Here is a 15,613-nt window from a genome sequence, read left to right as displayed (position 1 = left end):
TAAAGCATGTGAACTGGAACAACCATTCTAGTAATGGGTGAAATAAGTCCAAGTAACAGATTGGATCAGTTTAGTAAAATGTACATTATTTATATTTGAGTAGCATAAGATTAATGACTCAATCAATGTACATGCAAAAACATAGATATTGAAACAAACGATTCTAAAAAGCAACCTGCAATAGAGCATGCTGAGAAATATGATAATGACAGATAGGCAGGGTTTTGCTTCAACTCTGGTTATTAACACCAACACTGAGGTTATTCTACACCACTGAGTGTTAATTTAACTATTTAGAGTGTTAATTTAAATCCTTAATCAACACTCAAAATGTTACACTAAAAAATCAACATTAGGTAACACTGGCCAATTTACTGTGTGTCTGCAGGCTTTCATACATTTCAAGAACCTTTTAGAATTCTGAAGAACCGTAGATGACACATCAAGAACCCCCTACTTAACTATTTTTCGAGCAAGAGTTCTCCAGGGAACTTTAAGAGCGGAGGAGGAACCATATTAAGAACCTTCAGCAGACGCAGCGGAGCTGAATTAGGATTATTCATATTTGACCTACAAACACTTGCACTTAAGCATGTAAYAACAACAACAAAGTAACAACAAAACAAACTCCTACAAACTGTGTTTAATGCTGATCATTAAGTTCAGATAACAAATAGTAATAGCAAGCTATGATTGCTCCATTGCAGCAAGTGTTGGGCTCCATGGCAACCAAAGTGTGAGATGACTGACAACCTTATCACTTTCCCAAGTAGCATTGCTCTACTTCTCGAAAACAAGACAGTGACTAAGAAKAACTTATTTTTATATACTGAACTATATAAAAATATGAACGCAAGATGTAAAGTGTTGGCCCCATGTTCCATGATCTGAAATAAATGATCCCAGAAATGTTTCATATGCACAAAAAGCTTATTTCTCTCAAATTTGGTGCACAAATTAGTTTACATCCCTGTTAGTGAGCATTTCTTCTTTGCCAAGATAATCCATCCACCTGTCAGGTGTGGCATATAAAGAAGCTTATTAAACAGCATGATCATTACACAGGTGCACCTTGTGCTGGGGGCAATAAAAGGCCACTATAAAATGTGCAGTTTCACACAACACAATGGCACAGATATCTCAAGTTTTGAGGGAGCGTGCAATTGGCATGCTGACTGCGGGAATGTCCACCATAGCTGTTGCCAGAGAATTCAATGTTAATTTCTCTACAATAAGCCACCTCCAACATTCTTTTAAATAATTTGGCAGTTCRTCCAACCGGCCTCATAACCACAGACCACGTCAGCCCAGGACCTCCACATCCGGCTTCTTCCCCTGCGGGATCGTCTGAGACCAGCCACCCGGACAGCTGATGAAACTGAGAAGTATTTATGTCTGTAATAAAGCCTTTTTGTGGGGAATAGCTAATTCTGATTGGCTGGGCCTGGCTCCACGGTGGGTGGGCCTATGCACTCCTGCCCAGTCATGTGAAATCCATAGATTAGGGCCTAATKAATTTATTTCGATAGACTGATTTACGTATATGAACTGTAACTCAGTAAAATCATGGAAATTGCTGCATGTTGCATTTATATTTTTGTTCAGTATACATAGTGAGGAAGTGTCGTGAACATTTTGTGTGGTTTAGAGCAAACAGGATATGGTGTTTTATATCAATCTCACCAACTATGTGTAATRTGTGGCTCTGGAAACCAACTGCCACATTTCTGAGAATCCATTCTTATTGCACTATATTATTGCACTATATATACAGTATATCACAAAAGTGAGTACACCCCTCACATTTTTGTAAATATTTGAGTATATCTCTTCATGTGACAACACTGAAGAAATGACACTTTGCTACAATGTAAAGTAGTGAGTGTACAGCTTGTATAACAGTGTAAATTTGCTGTCCCCTCAAAATAACTCAACACACAGCCATTAAGGTCTAAACTGCTGGCAACAACAGTGAGTACACCCCTAAGTGAAAATGTCCAAATTGGGCCCAAAGTGTCAATATTTTGTGTGGCCACCATCATTTTCCAGCACTGCCTTAACACTCTGGCATGGAGTTCACCAGAGCTTCACAGTTGCCACTGGAGTCCTCTCCACTCCTCCATGACGACATCACGGAGCTGGTGGATGTTAGAGACCTTGCACTCCTCCACCTTCCGTTTGAGGATGCCCCACAGATGCTCAATAGGGTTTAGGTCTGGAGACATGCTGTGCCCAGTCCATCACCTTTACCCTCAGCTTCTTTAGCAAGGCAGTGGTCGTCTTGGAGGGTGTGTTTGGGGTCGTTACATGTTGGAATACTGCCCTGCGGCCCAGTCTCCGAAGGGAGGGGATCATGCTTTGCTTCAGTATGTCACAGTACATGTTGGCATTCATGGTTCCCTCAATGAACTGTAGCTCCCAGTGCCGGCAGCACTCATGCAGCCCCAGACCATGACACTCCCACCACCATGCTTGACTGTAGGCAAGACACACTTGTCTTTTTACTCCTCACCTGGTTGCCGCCACACACGCTTGACACCATCTGAACCAAATAAGTTTATCTTGGTCTCATCAGACCACAGGACATGGTTCCAGTAATCCATGTCCTTAGTCTGCTTGTCTTCAGCAAACTGTTTGCAGGCTTTCTTGTGCATCAATCTTTAGAAGGAGCTTCCTTCTGGGACGATAGCCATGCAGACCAATTTGATGCAGTGTACGGCGTATGGTCTGAGTGCTGACAGGCTGACCCCCCCACCCCTTCAACCTCTGTAGCAATGCTGCAGCACTCATACGTCTATTCCCAAAGACAACCTCTGGATATGATGCTGACCACGTGCACTCAACTTCTTTGGTCGACCATGGCGAGGCCTGTTCTGAGTGGAACCTGTCCAGTTAAAACCACTGTATGGTCTTGGCCACCGTGCTGCAGCTCAGTTTCAGGGTCTTAGCAATCTTTTTATAGCCCAGGCCATCTTTATGTAGAGCAACAATTCTTTTTTTCAGATCCTCAGAGATTCTTTGCCATAAGGAGCCATGTTGAACTTCCAGTGACCAGTCAGTATAGGGAGTGTGAGAGCGATGACACCAAAATTTAACACACCTGCTCCCCATTCACACCTGAGACCTTGTAACACTAACCAGTCACATGACTGGGAAAATGGCTAATTGGCCAATTTGGACATTTTCACTTAGGGGTGTACTCACTTTTGTTGCCAGCGGTTTAGACATTAATGGCTGTGTGTTGAGTTATTTTGAGGGGACAGCAAATATGTGCACTGTTATACAAGCTGTACACTCACTACTTTACATTGTAGCAAAGTGTCATTTCTTCAGTGTTGTCACATGAAAAGGATATACTCAAATATTTACAAAAATGTGAGGGGTGTACGCACTTTTATGATATACTGTATATATTATATATATATATTTTACATTTATCTAGGGACAAACTACAACCCTGCTTCTCTTTGTAGCTCGATGACCACTCCTTCTATTGCAGGAATTCTCTAAATGCATCTCATCAGTTACCTTAATGAAATTATCAATTACTTTAACTTTAGTTCCCAAAAAGACTACAACAACAAGAAACACAAGAGGTTCCTTATTCACTGTTTTGGGATGAAATGAATAGGAAGCCATTCTCTCCAATGTAATAAGACTGCCATAGCCTATCCCCCAGGCAGCACTTCAGTGCAGTGCATTACAAACAAGACATTGTTTCCTGGGTGATTTGAAAAGTCATAGTCAATCGATCAATAATATAATATTACTCTTAGCAAAAAAATGTATCTTTAATTTACAATCTGTAGGAGCTATGTGAAAAATCACAGCCACAATTGGAAAATTTATGGCAATTAGAAATCAAAACTGGATGGTCTTCAAAGATAGATGGGAGGGGTTGAGGGTAGCTGAAGGGTGGGGCTAAAGACAAATATATTATAAAAAAGATAACTATAATAAAATACACTGTGTCCACAAAATGTATATAGTATGTATAAGTGGACATAGAAGCCTAAGTGTTGTTGTCCATTAGTTTACTCCAATTAGGGGAGGGTGGTTGGGTTAGGGGAAAATAATAGAGAAGGAAGATATTTAAAAATATCTATTTAAAACAGTATACACTACCGTTCAAAAGTTTGGGTCACTTAGAAATGTCCTTGTTTTTGAAAGAAAAGCAAAAAAAAAATGTCCATCAAAATAACATACAATTCATCAGAAATACAGTGTAGACATTGTTAATGTTGTAAATGACTATTGTAGCTGGAAATTACAGATTTTTTATGGAATATCTGCAAAGGTGTACAGAGGCCCATTATCCGCAACCATTCACTCCTGTGTCCAATGGCAAAGTTGTGTTAGCTAATACAAGTTTATAATTTTAAAAAGGCTAATGATTCATTAGAAAACCCTTTTGCAATTATGTTAGCACAGCTGAAAACTGTTGTTCCAATTAAAGAAGCAATAAAACTGGCCTTCTTTAGACTAGTTGTGTATCTGGAGCATCAGCATTTGTGGGTTCAACTACAGGCTCAAAATGCCCAGAAACAAAGTAATTTCTTCTGAAACTCGTCAGTCTATTCTTGTTCTGAGAAATGAAGGCTATTCCATGCGAGAAATTTCCAAGAAAACTGAAGATCTCGTACACGCTGCTGTACAACTCCCTTCACAGAACAGCGCAAACTGGCTCTAACCAGAATAGAAAGAGGAGTGGAGGCCCCAGTGCACAACTGAGCAAGAGGACAAGTACATTAGAGGGTCTAGTTTGAGAAACAGATGCCTCACAAGTCCTCAACTGGCAGCTTCATTAAATAGTACCCGCAAAACACCAGTCTCAACGTCAACAGTGAAGAGGCGACTCCGCGATGCTGGCCTTCTAGGCAGAGTTTCAAAGAAAAAGCCATATCTTAGACTGGCCAATAAAAAGAAAAGATTAAGATGGGAAAAAGAACACAGACACTGGACAGAGGAACTCTGCCTAGAAGGMCAGCATCYCGGAGTCACCTCTTCACTGTTGATGTTGAGACTGGTGTTTTGCGTGTACTATTTAATGAACCTGCCCCCGCATATTGTTTGAGATGTGTCCGAATAGAATAGAATATAATAAAATAGAGTAGAATAGAGTAGAATATAATAGAATAGAGTAGAATAGAATAGAATAGAGTAGAATGGAGTAGAGTAGAATAGAATAGAATAGAGTAGAATGGAGTAGAGTAGAATAGAATATAATAGAATAAAGTAGAATATAATAAAACAAAGTAGAATAGAATAGAATATCGTGGAATAGAATATAATATAGTAGAAAATAATAGAATAGAGTAGAATAGAGTAGAATAGAATAGAGTAGAATATAATAGAATATAATATAATAAAGTAGAATAGAATATAGTGGAATAGAATAGAATATAGTAGAATAGAAGAGAATGGAATGGAATAGAATATAATAGAATATAGTAGAATACAGTAGAATAATGAATATAGAATAGAATCGAGTAGAATATAATATAKTAGAATAGAATAGAGTAGAATAGAGTAGAATATAGAATAGAGTAGAATAGATTAGAATCGCATATAGTAGATTAGAATAGAATAGAGTAGAATATAATATAGAATAGAGTAGAATAGAATAGAGTATAATAGAGTAGAGTAGAGTAGAAAAGAGTAGAATAGAATAGAGTAGAATAGAATAGAGTAGAATAGAATAGAGTATAATAGAGTTAAATAGAGTAAAATTGAATTGAGTATAATAGAATAGAGTAGAATAGAGTAGAGTAGAATAAAATAGAGTAGAGTAGTATAGAGTAGAATAGAATAGAGTAGAATAGAGTAAAATAGAGTAGAATAGAGTAGGATAGAATAGAGTATAATAGAATAGAATACAGTAGAATAGAGTAGAATAGAATATAGTAGAATAGAGTAGAAGATAATAGAATAGAGTAGAATAGAATATAGTAGAATAGAGTAGAAGATAATAGAATAGAGTAAAATAGAATAGAATATAATAAAGTATAATATAATATAGTGGAATAGAATAGAATATAGTAGAATATAATATAATAGAATAGAGTAGAATAGAGCGGAATATCATAGAATAGACTAAAATAGAATAGAATAGAATAAAGTAGAATAGAATATAGTGGAATAGAATAGAATATAGTAGAATAGAGTATAATAGAATAGAGTAGAATATAATAGAATAATATAGAACAGAATAGAACAGTGTACAACAACTTTGTCTGTGTATGTGTGTCTGGGAAAGTCTGCATTGTTCATTCTACCATGCAGGGGAACGTGGCAAACTCCAAACATTCAGGCACATAGCCAAGGTATTGAACAAACTCCCGACATTCGGGCACAGAGCCAAGGTATTTGAATCAAACTCCCGACATTCGGGCACAGAGCCAAGGTATTGAACAAACTCCGACATTCCGGCACAGAGCCAAGGTATTGAAACAAACTCCAGACATTTCGGCACAGAGCAAGGTATTGAACAAACTCCAGACATGCGGGCACAGAGCCAGGTATTGAACAAACTCCCGACATTCGGGCACAGAGCCAGGTATTGAACAAACTCCAGACATTCGGGCACATAGCCAAAGTATTGAAACAAACTCCCGACATTCGGGCACAGAGCCAGGTATTGAACAAACTCCGACATTCGGGCACAGAGCCAAGTATTGAACAAACTCCAGACATCTTCGGCACATAGCACAAGTATTGAACCAAACTCCGACATGTCGGGCACAAGCCAAGGTATTGAACAACTCCCGACATTCGGGCACATAGGCAAGGTATGAACAAATCCAGACATGCGGGCACATAGCCAGGTATTGAACAAACTCCCGACATTCGGGCACATAGCCAAGGTATTGAATCAGAATAATAGCAAGGCGGCACAGCATACATACAGTACATATACAGAAGGTTTGTCTAAAATGGCATCCTATACCCTATATAGTGGACTATGTTTGGTCACAGCTCTGGCCAAATGTAAAAGTAGTGCACTATATAAGCCAGGGAATAGGGTGCCATTTCGTACGCATCCAAAGTATCAGTACCCCAATAGAACCCAATTGAATGAGATCTACCTTGCAGTTTTTGCATCACGTTGGCAATGTCCTTGGAGTTTCTTCCGGACTTCCATGGTGAGGCCATGTCGTTTCTCTGCTACTGTACTGGACCACAGTAGGTAATACACTGATGCAGATGAGACAACACGTTACTTTTCTGAGAAGGGCAACCCTCATGCCCCTCCTCTCTCTGACTGTGTATCTCTCTTCTCTCTGTCTGTCTATTTGTCTCTCTCTCTCTGTCTTATCTCTCCCTCTGTCTCTATGTATGTCTCTTTGTGTCTCTGTCTGTCTCTCTGTCTATCTCTCCCTCTGTCTGTCTCTCTCTGTCTCTCTTAGTCTCTGTCTTTCTCTCACTCTCTGTCTCTCTCTCTCTCAAGCAGCAGAGGGGTCCACTCAAATCTCAGGTTTCAGATAGGGGGATGAGCAGTTTTGCTACCCAGTGGCAGTCGTCCTTCCATTCAATGTCTAGAGAGGAGAGAGGAGAGAGAAGACAGGTGTGCCAGTCAGTGTGTGCCAGTCACTGTATCGAAGAAAAATATTCAACAAAAATGTGTCATGTTTGCAACAAGGTACTACAGTAGAACTGCAACAAATATGGCAAAGAAATTAACTTTATGTCCTGAATACAAAGTGTAATGTTTTGGGAAAATCCAACACAACACATAACTGAGTACCAGTCTTCATATTTTCAAGCATGGTGGTGGCTGCAACATGTTATGGGTATGCTTGTCATTGGCAAGGATTATAGAGCTAAGCACAGGCAAMATCCTAGAGGAAAACCTGGTTCATTCTGCTTTCCAACAAACATTGGGATACAAATTTACCTTTCGGCAGGACAATAACCTAAAACACAAAACCAAACATACACTGGAGTTACTTACCAAGACGACATTGAGTGTTCCTGAGTGGCCTAGTTACAGTTTTGACCTAAATCGTCTTGAAAATCTATGGCAAGACTTGAAAATGGCTGTCTAGCAATGATCAACAACCAACTTGACAGAGCTTGAAGAATTTTAAAAAGAATAATGGGCAAATGTTGCACAATTCAGGTGTGCAAAGTTCTTAGAGACTTCCCCAGAAAGACTCACAGCTGTAATCACTGTCAAAGGCAACTCTACTAAGTATGACTCAGGGGTGTGAATATTTATTGCTTTATCTTGACCAGGTCGCAGTTATAAATGAGAACTTGTCCTCAACTGGCCTACCTGATTAAATATAAAGGTGAAAATAAAAATAAATAAAAACGTATGTAAATTTGATATTTCTGTATTTCATTTTCAATACATTTGCAAAACATTTCTAAAAACATGTTTTCACTTTGTCATTATGGGTATTGTGTGTAGATGCGTGGGAAAATAAATCAGTAAAAATGTAATCTTTTTTKAATTCAGGCTGTAATACAACTAAATGGGGAATAAGTCATGGGGTATGAATACTTTCTGAAGGCACTGACAAGCATGTACTCTTAGATGAATATYAAATAAACAAATTCACAATACATAGCTCATAAGCCTTTATACATGTGCTTAAAATGCATTATTACCAAAAATCCCTAGTGCATACAGTATAAATGAAATAGGACTGAARTCATGCCATCAGAAAATACTACGAAAAAGTGACATGAAGTCTACTGTAAGCCTACAGTGCATCATCTGAATAAACTGTCAACAAGTGTTAATTTTGAGCCGCACTTCAAACAACAAAGACTTTGCATAGTCACTCACTTCAATGTAGGCTCTATTAGGAGTTCTTGTCTCGCGCTTTTGCATCCATTAGATATAGGCTATACGAGAAATATGCCTTCCCTCATTTGGTGAAATAACAAAACAAAAAAAGGAACATAGCCTACGCAGTTGTAGTACTAGTAACACATTAGTAAAACAAATTGATACAAATTGATGTATCTAGTAAAATAAATGTAACTAAGAAACGTTGTTCTAAATACAGTGTTCAACCGTTTCTTACCACTTCACTGTCAATTCTGCAGCCAATCCTGCAGCCTCAACTTTAGGCAGGAAGTGTATGTTTTACTATGTTGCCAATGGTAACAATCAAACGTTGTAGCGGTTTCCTAAGTGTTTGTAGCAATAGTGTTGAGTGTGCAACATTGTAGAAATATTAGATACACTTTCAGTTGCTTGTAGTTTCTTGTTATAAAAAAACGTGATAATATGATCCTCGCGCTAGTTAGCTATACGCGCCATGTCGAATTGGAACATTCCTTCCCACTGGGCACAGACATCAATTCAATTTATATCCCACGTTGGTCATTTAATTGAAATGACGTCGAAACAACTTTGGATCAACCAATGTGTGCCCAGTGGGTTTCCTTTACAGTTTTTTTTTTTTTTTACATTCTATTGGTGTCCGGTGATGATGCCTGTGAATGTGTCAGTGTGTGGATGTCACAGAAATAGGGTGTAGTTTGAAACATGTTATTGCTTCATTCAACCATTGGCATGTGTACATTGACATGTATACATTTTCTTATGCACATTCTTTTGCAACAAATATGTTAGTCATGTACTGTTTGTATCATCTTATTTTATCAGCTTTAGCTTTCTTTCCTACAATCAGACGTTTCATGAGCATATGTTTTWAAAAAATGTAAATCTGTCTATCATTGGAATTCACTGCCATCTTCTGGTTCCTTGAAGTAATGTATAGTTTGTCTGCCGTACTGTATGGGTCTACAAAACAAATCAAATTTTATTTGTCCCATGCGCCGAATACAACAGGTGTAGTAGACCTTACAATGAAATGCTTATTTACAAGCCTCTTAACCAATAATGCAGTTTTAAGAAGAAAAAAAAAATACAATTTAGAAATATAACTAATAATTAAGGAGCAACAATAAACAATAAATAACAGTAGTGTGGCTATATACGGGGCGTTCCTGTACAGAGTCAATGTACGTGGGCACAGTGCTAACTACACAGTGCATCTTAGTAGGCCAAGTAATTAGCTACAATATACTTTTRTTCAGCAATGTCTATTTGACATCTAGATTCTAGGCAACCACTTCATATCAGCAATTCAGTGACAGCGCCCATACATTATTGCAGCCTACATGGGAACCAATGGAGCAAGGGAGGGAAGAGGGAGTAGCACAACAACTGAAGTAAATCCCACCACACTGTATACTTGATTGTGTGCACTGCAGACTTTTTTTGGACAGTGAGTTTTCTTGGTGGGTTTGCCTATCATAACCTTAGTGAAACACTTGCAAGACACTTGGAAACAAATAGGTTAGTGTATACAACAGAGTGTTGTGTTTATATTTATGTACGCTCTACCCCCCTAGTCCCTATCCCTATACATTACAATATACATTTGCAGCACTTTATAGAACATCAAAAAGGCTCTTAATCTAAAAATCACATAGTTGCCATACAAGTAAATCACCATATTTGAATAATGGAGCCAAGAGTCCATTGTTCACAAGAGGAAATTATGTCAGAGGAAGCAGCCTTGTTTCCCAGAGTTCTGTCAGAGGAAGCAGCCTTGTTTCCAAGAGTTCTGTCAGAGGAAGCAGCCTTGTTTCCCAGAGTTCTGTCAGAGGAAGCAGCCTTGTTTCCCAGAGTTTCTGTCAGAGGAAGCAGCCTTGTTCCCAGAGTTCTGTCAGAGGAAGCAGCCTTGTTTCCAAGAGTTCTGTCAGAGGAAGCAGCCTTGTTTCCCTAGAGTTCTGTCAGAGGAAGCAGCCTTGTTTCCTAGAGTTCTGTCAGAGGAAGCAGCCTTGTTTCCAGAGTTTGTCAGGGAAGCAGCCTTGTTTCCCAGAGTTCTGTCAGAGGAAGAAAGCCTTGTTCAAGAGTTCTGTCAGAGGAAGCAGCCTTGTTTCCCAGAGTTCTGTCAGAGGAGAGCCTTGTTTCCCAGAGTTTCTGTCAGAGTGAAGCAGCCTTGTTTCCCAGAGTTCTGTCAGTGGAAGGCAAGCCTTGTTTCCCAGAGTTCTGTCAGAGGAAGCAGCCTTGTTTCCTAGAGTTCTGTCAGAGGAAGCAGCCTTGTTTCCCAGAGTTCTGTCAGTGGAAGCAGCCTTGTTTCCCAGAGTTCTGTCCCACATAGATAAGCAAAGCGCCAGCAAAAAAAATGTAACTAGAGAGAGGCGCAGGAAGCATGAAAGCAAAGTTTCTGCTATTGCAAGCAAAACAGACAGAGAAAAAATTGAAAAAGTCCAGTTCAGTGTGTTGCAGGGTTCAAATAATTGTATTTTCTGTATTATAATGGCGTTCAATGAGAAAAATCCATTTCTGTATATACTACAATCATTTAACATTGGCAAGAATTTTAAGCCTGCCTTATTAATACATGTGTATTTTTTTCATTAAGGAAATGCTACCTGCATTAGTATTCTGTATAGGATGCATTTTACAGTACAACCTTATGTTATTTTGGTCTTATAATACATACTTGTATATAATACATCAGTCTGGAATCGTTAGTCAGGTGAAATGTTAATGCTGAAAGTTATTGTCTGAATTTAACCGACAGTCCTTTAAGTGATATGAGACCATCTTTGACTAGTCAATTTAGTACTCAGGTTCTCATTACAATTGTGGACTATGGAAGCAATCATTTGCAATTTATCAAGGAAGTTATACTAACATTTTGAATCTGATAACTCAGTTATACAACAAGTGAGTTCCTTGCCTCTCCTTTTTGATCAACCCCAGCAGGCAAAACTGGTTGCAATGATGTAATTTTAACCAGTTTTGCCCACTATCCCAGCACACATCCCTTGGTGTCAGTTCTCTTCAAATCTGTTGACTTTAAATTTGTGTGACATGCGGCATGTCTATGTCTAGACTATTCGTGCTACATTAGGGAAAGTCTTGAAAAGTTGTCTAATATCTTCCATCTTTTCCTCCAGGTAACCTAGTCCTAGCCTTCTGTCTGTCCATGCTGGTGGGCGTACTGCTTGGAGCTCTGATCTACATCCTCCTTACATGGCTGTTGAGAAGCAGAGGCTCTGCCAATATTACCAGGCACCCCAAACAGCAGCACCRCTCAGCCACCTCCCAGCACTCACACATGGCCAGCTGCCTGGGYCTCTACCGGAGCACAGTGTTCGACCGACGCAGCGACAACAGCCTCAGAGGAGGAGGTATTCTAAATAAGCCTCTATAGACAGCCATCGGTGGAGCCRGTTGAGCCACTGAGGAAGAAACCCAGCTCCGGAGCATCCACATTCTGACCAGTGCCCAAGGGCCCCTTCATGACCTTGCCCCTTCATGACACTACTGCCACCAATTCATCAGCAGCAGATACTGCCTCCCTCATGCCAGCTCAACCCCAACGGAAATCTTTCTGGTTGGGTAACAGCAGTCTTAAAGGAATCCTGTCCACACAGACTCCTCCTCCCACATATGACAGTGTCATCCACATCTTTCAAGAGGAATGCACCTTATGATGTCACATATGCCGCCTGTGAATAAATGCAGTACCAGTCAAAAGTGTGTACTCATTCAAGGGCTTTTCTTTATTTTAACTATTTATTTACTACATTGTAGAATAATAGTGAAGACATCAAAACTATGAAATAACACATATGGAATCATGTAGTAACCAAAAAAGTGTTAAACAAATWAAAAAAGTATAAAATACTTCTTCAAAGTARTCACCCTTTGCCTTGATGACAGCTTTGCACACTATTGTCATCAAGGCAAAGGGTGACTACTTTGAACAATCTCAAATATAAAATATATTTTGATTTGTTTAACACTTTTTTGGTTACTACATGATTTCATATGTGTTATTTCATAGTGTTGATGTCTTCACTATTATTCTACAATATAGAAAATATTAAAAATAAAGAAGAACCCTTGAATGAGTAGGTGTGTCCAAACTTTTGACTGGTACTGTAGGTTAAGTGATTATTACAGTAGGGTTTACTGCTGGCAGTCTTTGGAAGAGACAGGGGCCCTGTGTTTATAGAGAACTATTCCGTTTTGGATAAGGTGCCCTTTGGCCTTTTGGCCCTCGTTTGGTCCAACGTCCATCCTGCCTTCTTTTCAGTCTACTAACTAAGAGAACTTCAAAAGATGGATTTAAATAAATAAATAGTGCTCTGATTGACCATACTATAGCCCATGTTTTTTTTTATGAACTGTATTCCAATGGAATCTATGTGCAATAAGATGAAGGGGGATTGTCCCTTATGGCCCATATTTCTGTGATTTCATAATAAAGTTCTTAATAAAGTTTTTATTGTGATCCAGTCTAATCTTGTTTGCCTACAACTCCATTCTATACATCTGATAGTTTCTGTGATATGTCTGTAGTGCAGAGGGATGGGTTACTGTGATATATCAGTAGTGCAGAGGGATGGGTTACTGTGATATATCAGTAGTGAAGAGGATATTACTGTGATATATCAGTAGTGCAGAGGGATGGGTTACTGTGATATATCAGTAGTGCAGAGGGATGGGTTACTGTGATATATCAGTAGTGCAGAGGGATGAGTTTCTGTGATATATCAGTAGTGCAGAGGGATGAGTTTCCATGAAAGCAACATCAGTAAAGTGGAATCAAACATATATTTTAGTGGGGTGCAGGGTCGGAAAAAGTAGGTTTAAAAAAAGATAGAACCTGAACACTCATAAGCTCTTCCACATACCTTACCTAATAAACAACGTCTGGATCCTGCAAGGCTCTTCGTCAGGTCGTAAAAGCTACAATATTATTAAAAACACATGTATGTTTTTGTTGCAAAATTATTTCAGATTATTGCTGGAAAAATATCTTMATCTGTTGACTCACTGAGATCAACATTGATATATGATATTTTTATTTCTTATCAACTGATTTTTCTCTGAAAATTGCATGTTTTTCTTTGTGTACCAGGTCATCATTATTGTATTCACACTGGGGATCTTAGAGAATCGCTACATCCTTCATACTGATGTGTTTCCTGAGATCTTAAAATCTCTACGGATCGGTGCCCCCCTCCCAGCATGACGGTTGAGCTAACATAGGCTAATGTGATTAGCATGAGGTTGTAAGTAACAAAATAAATTCCCAGGACATAAACATATCTGATATGGGCAGAAAGCTTAAATTCTTGCTAATCTATCTGCAATGTCCAATTTACAGTAGCTATTATAGTGAAAGAATACCATGCTATTGTTTGAGGAGAGTGCACAATTATGAACTTGAAAATGTATTAATAAACTAATTAGGCACATTTGGGCAGTCTTGCAACATTTTGAACAGATRTGCAATGGTTCATTGGATCAGTCTAAAACGTTGCACATACACTGCTGCCATCTAGTGGCCAAAATCTAAACTGCACCTGGGCTGGAATAATACATTATGGCCTTTCTCTTGCATTTCAAAGATGGTGGTACAAAAAAACYGCATGTTTTTTCTTTGTATTATCTTTTACCAGATCTAATGTGTTATATTCTCCTAAATTAATTTCACATTTCCACAAACCTCAAAGTGTTTCCTTTCAAATGGTATAAATAATGTGCATATCCTTGCTTCAGGTCCTGAGCTACAGGAAGATASTCATTTTAGGCGAAAATTGAAAAAAGGGTCCGATTCTTAAGCGGTATAAACACCTCTCCCTGCTCTGTGAGAGCTGATGATCCGCACATCACGACTACAATTAAAAACGACCTGGAACGTGCCCAATGTAACCTACATGGCAACTGGGATTAAAGGAGAGCCAAGCGTCAGCTCAAACAGTTTGGCAACGAATGATTTATATATACACTAGATGAAAAAGGGTCTCTATGTTGAAGCCACCGTACCTCCATCTTGGCACTCCCCCACCGTTGTGAAAAATATTTTGGAAGCTATAGAAATGCATTTATTAATTTCTACATTAGTTTTTGCCACATGGATTATATTACAGACACATTAATGCAAAGTTTTAATTTATATTATGTGAGCTAAACATAAAAAAATATATAAATATATAAACTGAGCAAAAAAAGAAACGTCCTTTCACTGTCAACTGCATTTATTTTCAGCAAACTTAACATGTGTAAATATTTGAATGAACATAACAAGATTCAACAACTGAGACATAAACTGAACAAGTTCCACAGATATGTGACTAACTGAAGTGGAATAATGTGTTCCTGAACAAAGAGGGGGTTAAAATSAAAGGTAACAGTCAGTATTTGGTGTGGCCACCAGCTGCATTAAGTACTGCAGGGCATCTCCTCCTCATGGACTGGACCAGATTTGCCTGTTCTTGCTGTGAGATGTTACCCCACTCTTCCACCAAGGCACCTGCAAGTTCCCGGACATTTCTGGGGGGGAATGGCCCTAGCCCTCACCYGCCGATCCAACAGGTCCCAGATGTGCTCAATGGGATTGAGATCCGGGCTCTTCGCTGGCCTTGGCAGAACACTGGCATTCCTGTCTTGCAGGAAATCACGCACAGAATGAGCAGTATGGTTGGTGGCATTGTCATGCTGGAGGGTCATGTCAGGATGAGCCTGCAGGAAGTTTACCACATGAGGGAGGAGGATGTCTTCCCTGTAACGCACAGCGTTGAGATTGCCTGCAATGACAACAAGCTCAGTCCGATGATGCTG

General features: G+C 39.0%; 1 pseudogene; it reads left to right on the top strand.

Moving 5' to 3' along the window:
- Positions 1–11,287: 11,287 nt before the first annotated feature.
- On the top strand, positions 11,288–12,474 carry LOC111963074 (myc target protein 1 homolog; annotated as a pseudogene).
- The last annotated feature ends 3,139 nt before the right edge of the window (positions 12,475–15,613 follow it).

Source organism: Salvelinus sp. IW2-2015, linkage group LG4q.2, assembly GCF_002910315.2.
Source record: "Salvelinus sp. IW2-2015 linkage group LG4q.2, ASM291031v2, whole genome shotgun sequence".
In the NCBI taxonomy this organism is placed as follows: Eukaryota; Metazoa; Chordata; class Actinopteri; order Salmoniformes; family Salmonidae; genus Salvelinus; species Salvelinus sp. IW2-2015.
The sequence above is the reverse complement of the archived record's forward strand: the minus strand, read 5'-3'. Positions and strand labels throughout refer to the sequence as shown.